This window comes from Microcebus murinus, chromosome 5 (assembly GCF_040939455.1).
Source record: "Microcebus murinus isolate Inina chromosome 5, M.murinus_Inina_mat1.0, whole genome shotgun sequence".
Lineage (NCBI taxonomy): Eukaryota > Metazoa > Chordata > Mammalia > Primates > Cheirogaleidae > Microcebus > Microcebus murinus.
The window spans coordinates 39,015,605-39,022,449 of NC_134108.1; positions in this window are offsets into that span (position 1 = coordinate 39,015,605).

The window sequence follows — 6,845 nt, forward strand, 5'->3', positions numbered from 1 at the left end:
TATACCCAGCAAACAAACTTCTCTTCTTGTGTTATTCACTGAAACTGTTAAACTACAAGAGGTTAACTCACTTGTGGTATCAAACAACATATTATGCGTATTACTTTTCATCATGTTCAACTCTCAATTTGAAAACTATTGCAGGGTTAGGAATTTTATACTTTTGATCAAATCCAATGTTCTTATTTATGTTTCTGTGACCCAAAGCCTTCTATCTGGACTTGAAACAGTCATTTTCTTGAGTAAATGGTTGGGGTTTTTTCTTAGTGTGGAAGTGTGTACATTGGGCAGGCAAGGTCAACTTTATTGTTCACTGGTTCCAAGTGGCTGCTTTGAGGTCAAGTAACTGAAGAAAAGCTGCTCTGGAACTGAAGAGGCTGCATCTGAGAATATAAGGTCAGATGTTCCCCATTCCTGCAAACTACCACGACATTTAAAAGATAATTATTTAAGTGTTTGCAGCACTTTTGTCATTGACATGAAGGTGGTTTAATAGTTCAGTTTAAAAAAATAGTACATTCATACTATGAGATGTTCAGCAGCAATGGAATTGGTCTTTATTGAAAATTTCAATTATATGGGAATATGTTTATGAACTAATGTTAAGCAAAAAATAAAGGACATAGCTGGCATGGTGGCACTACTTGGGACACTGAGGAGAAGGATGGCTCGAGTCCAGGAGTTGAGGCTAACAGTGCACTATGACTGCACCTGTAAATAGCCACTGCACTCCAGCCTGGACAACATAGCAAGACCTCTTATCTAGAAAGAAATATATATATATATGATCTTAACTGACTAAGAAAGAAATTATAAAAAAAAACGATGGGATACAAATCTGTCAAATTGTTATCTTAGTATTGTGAATAATCATTTTATTACACTTCTTTAGATTTCTATATATATTAGCAACCTTTTATGATAAGCATGTCTTCCTTTGATAATGAGAAAAAATTTATAAAAGAAAAATGATCTGTAAACAATGAGAATTCATCATCATCATCATCATCATCATCATCATAATTACCAAGTATTAAATACTTAACAGGTGCTGTGGTACACTCCTGTAATCTCAGCTACGAAGGAGGCTGAGGTGAGAGGATTCCTTGAGCCTTGGAGTTCAAAGCCAGCCTGGGTCTGAGAAACTCTCTCTCTAAAAATAAATAAATAAAATAAATAAATAAATAAATAAATAAATAAGAAATCAGTCACTTTAAGGATGAAAAAGGGTGGCGTGGATATACTGGAAAGGATCCAAAGTACCATGAGACCAGCATACAATAAGAAACTTGACTCTGGCAAAAAAGAAGTCCTATAGGACTTTCTTTAGGCAAACTATCATGATTTATTATTAGATTACTTAAAAAAACACAAAAAACAACTGTGAGGGAACAAAAATGAAGCTTATTTTTAAAAACTCATCATTCTGCATGAACTGATTTAGCATATTACTACAGATAGATGTATTGATTTCAAAAGAAGTTGCCTCTGAGTGCTCTGGAATCAAGTTATTTCTGGAAAAAGTCAAGTGTGTTTCTTCAATTGAGGAAAAATACTTTGTAAGGGACTGAGTGGAGAAACTTGTCATTGATTTGTGAAGTACGGAGTAAATTTCAGCTTCAAGCTATTATTCTTTCAAACATAGTCTGGTCTTTATCAGTGATTTGAGACTTCCCAGATACAAAGAAAGTAGTTTTACAAGTAACTAACTGCACTTTCTTCTATCCTGTTACTTTAGTATTACTAAGGCAGTGTATGCGCAATAATAATTGTTAAAAAATATCAATGTATATTTCTTTGTATATTAATTTAGGTCTTTTAAAGTTTAAACTTGATGCATCTAAAGTAATTGGAAGATTGTGATTGAAAAAGAAGGTGCTGCCAAAATTTTTGAGCTTGGGCATAAACAAGAATCAAATGACAGATAGCACTGGAATTAATATATTTTTGTAAGATTGATCAGATTTCAGTACTCTGGACCACTGGAAAAAGCAAAACTAAAAGTAGGAAAATTTGAGATTGATTATTAGAAAAGAAACTGATATCGTATACCTAATCTCACCTATAAATATTTCATTTCTGGTCTTCAAAACAAAAGAAGTATTCATTCAGAATATACACTAGATCATTCAGTCAACATATACCTATTAAATGCCTATTATGTGCCAGCAGTGCCAGCTTCATGGGCACGCAACCTGTAGAGCTGCACAGGGCCTGTTTTCAAAAGGGCCCTGTACTTGTTTTGATGTTCTACTGTTGTTATCTTGAAATTCTTAATAATTTTTGAGCAAGGGCGTTATAGCAGGAAACAATGTATTTCCCTTCCTCAGATTGTTTATAGAGAGAATAAAAGCATTATATACAACTAATAAAATGTTATTAGTTGTATAAATATTGGAAAGATTGATAGCACTGAGAAGATCTTTTATGTTGTTCAGAAAACAAGTGAAACAAAATTTACTATCAAAATGATAACACATATTTTTATTTTTCCCCCATTGCTTCAATATTGCCATGATGAGAACTGAAATACAGTAATTTCGTGGTTCCTCTCTTCAATTCTGCTGACCTTTATCTTGCAATAGTTAATATAATTAAGGGAAATCTAGGACATCACAAGCTAGAACCCTATCTGTTCTAGCTTGCCTTTGCAACTCTTATTTACTGTTGTAAATAAGAGTTGGCTTTTCTGTCCTTGCCTCTGCAACTCTTATTTACTTTTTCTGTCCTTGCCTCTGCAACTCTTATTTACTTTTGGTAAAATAAGGTTGTAATCTGGGGTTACAGCCTTGGTAATGTTCAAAAGATGAGTCAAGAAAGAGCACTATCATTAGCCCTTGTCATGTGAAGTTAAAAAATACCTTGTCCTGCCATAGCTAAGGGGAAAGTCTGAGCATATCTGCATTCAGCACTTTAAGTAGTTAGATTTTTAATAGTATGTTGGGTATTTTCATGTTGTTAAGGAAAAAGAGATACTCTCAACTTGACATAGGCCATGAGTGTTTGCTATAGGAATAAACAAGAAAGGGAGTACAGGAAATCTCAAAACCCTTAGCCTCCTGGAGTCCTGGAACAGTACAGTAACCCACGTAGGAAATGCTGCTCTTGTGATTCAACTCACCACACCTCTCCCTGGAGCAACTGAACTGTATTTATGGTTCAGACTGATTGCTAGCTGCTGATGTCATTCTTCATGTTTCAGTACCACTCTGATTTCTGTGAGAATTTGCATATATCTCATATTCAGATTCACCAGAAGAGAAGAAATCTGAATAGAAAAGATTCACCAGGAGAAAAATCTCCTTTGATCATTTCTTTCCTATCTGGTCTGAGCACTGCTTTAGAAGAAATCCCACACCAGACCATTTCCTACTGGCCAGTACACAGATGGCTGCCCTTGACTCAAATTCCAATCTTGAGACCAGGCTAGAATTTCGGGGTTAATTGACCAAAATATGACAACCTCTACACTACAATTGACAACCTTTACACTTTGCTTGAAAGACATTTGCTGGAGACAGCCCTCAGAATATCACAGATGTCAAGAAAAAAAAGGATTAGTTTCATTATCCTATTTGAGTTTTGTTACGCAAAACTATTTGAGTTTTGTATGAATGAGACATGAGAAGTTGGGCGAAGAGGTTCTAGAACACAAGTGACATAAGAAAGAAAATCAAAATATCTTAAATTTGCAAACTTTCATAACACTTTTCTGTTTTTCTACATATATTTAAATCTTCTAGCCTGCTGATTTGATAATCAAGCTGTTACATTAAACATACATTTTCAAGTTTGAAAATAGAACTATTAGTAACAGAGGAGAAATTATATGGACAAATTCCAAAAATCAGTGATGAGCTATTGCAATTATGAGGAGCAGGGTTTTAGAGAATTTGATGGAATGTTATGGCCCAGTTGAGTCAGTGCTATTTGTGCTTATGGTACTTGATAAAGACATGTTGAATGAAGGAAACATCTTAAGTGCTTCTCATTATTGAAGATTTGAAGGCCACAAGGTAATTGGAAACTCCAATCAGCTGTAGATTCTTGAAGACAAAGGGAGTCAGATGTGAGCTATTTGACTACCTATGGCCATTTCTTTTTTTTTTAATTTCTTAAATTTTTAAAATTCTTTTAGTTGTTTTTTGTTAAATTTTAGAATTAGTTTAACTTTTCTTTATTTAGAAAATTTCTATTTTCTTTTCCTCTTAGACATCTCCATGGAATATGGCCATTTCTTCACAAATATCTCACAGCCTTTGACTTCTCACCACAGCTCCACCTACTTTTCAATATGGCTCTATTGAACTAACACTGCCTTAGATGCAAAGCTTTCATCCCTCACTATGACTCAGATACCATATGTAAGTAACCTGCTGACGGTAGCCAGGATAAATGGCTTTCTGGCATGTTGACATATTTGACTCTCTTTCCAAACCAGCTTTTGAAGCATGTATCTACAGCTCAGATGTATCTGCAATGTCAGCTTAGGGAGCATGATAGGGAAGCAGGGGGAGAGGTGGAGGGATTCTTGATTTTGAAGACCAGAAAAGCCATAAAACAAAGGCAGGTTTCTGGGGCTACACTTTTGTTGGAAAACAGTAAATACATTGAGAATCAGAGAAATTTTAAAAGGAATGGAAATCTAGAGACCACCTATGGGGATTATCAGAAATTTGCTATCTGTCTTGAAAGACAGCTCTAAATTCACACCATTGAATCTAGCAAAAATTGCAAGCCATTGAGTATGTAGGTACAAAACACAGGATTTGAGCTAAAGCTTTGAACTTCTACAATAATATAATTACTTAGCCTTTCTAAGTTTTGATTTCTTCATCCATAAAATGTTTTGGACTATAGTTCAAAAGTTCCTTTCAGCTCAATGATTCTGTATCTCACTATATACACAACATAGAAATGTCTCAATTCTAGTATAGGATTTACTTCCAAACAGGATTCGGTAACAAAGTTTCTGGGAGCTAACTGCAGTTTCCTAATTATCTTTGTGAATTTTCATAGTTTCCAGTTGGGAACTCCAGTTTCATTCCCAGAAGTAGAATCAGTAAACGCCTCATATTCTTTAGACAAGAAGTGGGAAAGGTAAGTAAAACAAATACTGGAAATTGGGCACCTGAACTCCACAAGGTTATCTGCTAAGACATGACCTAAACCACAGTATTGCATGTCCTATTAAGCAGCACTGACATCACCTCCCTCATCTTCCACCACCATACTCTGTGAATCATTTCCAAGAATTTCTGTATTTGGTAAGTAAACATTCTCAGTTGTTTCTGGATGTAGACTTTTCACCAGAGAAAAGACACAGAAAGATGGAGTGGTTTGTCCCAAAATCCTTCATAAAATCTGAAATATGTAAATAAAGGAAGCACATGTTAACTGAATGGAAGTAAAATGTAATACATATTTCTGAGCAAAAAATAAGGATAGATTATGTAAGTGGATTCATACATAATAAGAGAGAAAGTTATAATAAACTGAGTCACTCACTTTTACCAAATACCATTTTTTTCCTAAAAGCACATTGTTTTTAAAAAGTATATTTTATTGTTTTTGAATTGTCCTGAATCTTAGTTCTCGTTCTACCTCACTGGGTGTGTGGAACCTTCACTCTTAGTTCTCTCAGACTCTGTCTTACTTCTTTCAAACAAGATCCTCAAAGTTTAAAAGGCAAACTTCCTGACAAACTGAGTGAAGTTTTAACCACACAGACAGCATTTCCACCCTAATCATAAATTTGTCAAATTAAAATATGATGACAATTCTATTTAACTAAAAGTTCCAGGGTTTTGTCTCAAATGTCAACAAATCCAGCATCAAGTTAGAAAGATATCCTGTTGTCAGATTTTTGTCTTTGTTAGATAAACTACAACTCTTCAGCTTGTTCATGAGACAAGAAAATTGTAAGGACATGAGATATGTATTTTTGCAATTTTGATAGATTTTGGTAATTTATATATCAACCAGCCTAAACAACTATGTCCTTATATTGGTTGATCTTTGTAAATCTGGTAGGTAGAAAGTCGGATCTCAGTATAATTTTATCTGCTTTTATCTTATAATTGGGTGAGTTTGGTCATCTTATCTTGTGCATAAGCCATTTTTTTTTTTTTTTTTTTGAGACAGAGTCTCGCTTTGTTGCCCAGGCTAGAGTGAGTGCCGTGGCGTCAGCCTAGCTCACAGCAACCTCAAACTCCTGGGCTCGAGTGATCCTTCTGCCTCAGCCTCCCGGGTAGCTGGGACTACAGGCATGAGCCACCATGCCCGGCTAATTTTTTATATATATATCAGTTGGCCAATTAATTTCTTTCTATTGATAGTAGAGACGGGGTCTCGCTCTTGCTCAGGCTGGTTTTGAACTCCTGACCTCGAGCAATCCGCCCGCCTCGGCCTCCCAAGAGCTAGGATTACAGGCGTGAGCCACAGCGCCCGGCCCATAAGCCATTTTTATTTCTTTTTTATTTTCATGGTATGACTGTAAAGTAGTCACATTTTGGAATAGCTTTAGATTCTCTAAACAAATAAAATTTCTTACAAAAGGTCCGTCAACACATATAAGGTTTAATTTAATTATATATCCAAATATCAACTACCTCAAGAAAAACCTGACATTAAGATTTTCCTTTAAGTACTACAGATAAAGAATCTCTCAAAAGATGCTCAACTTCTCTGTTATATTATGCTTTTTATCATACATGATAAAAGTTTTTTCACAGAAGTCTACATGATTAATTTCTCTAATTAATATTAAATTCTGTAATATTGAAAATATTTAAAATTTTTTCTCATCCTGGCTGGTCACGGTGGCTCACGCCTGTAATCCTAGC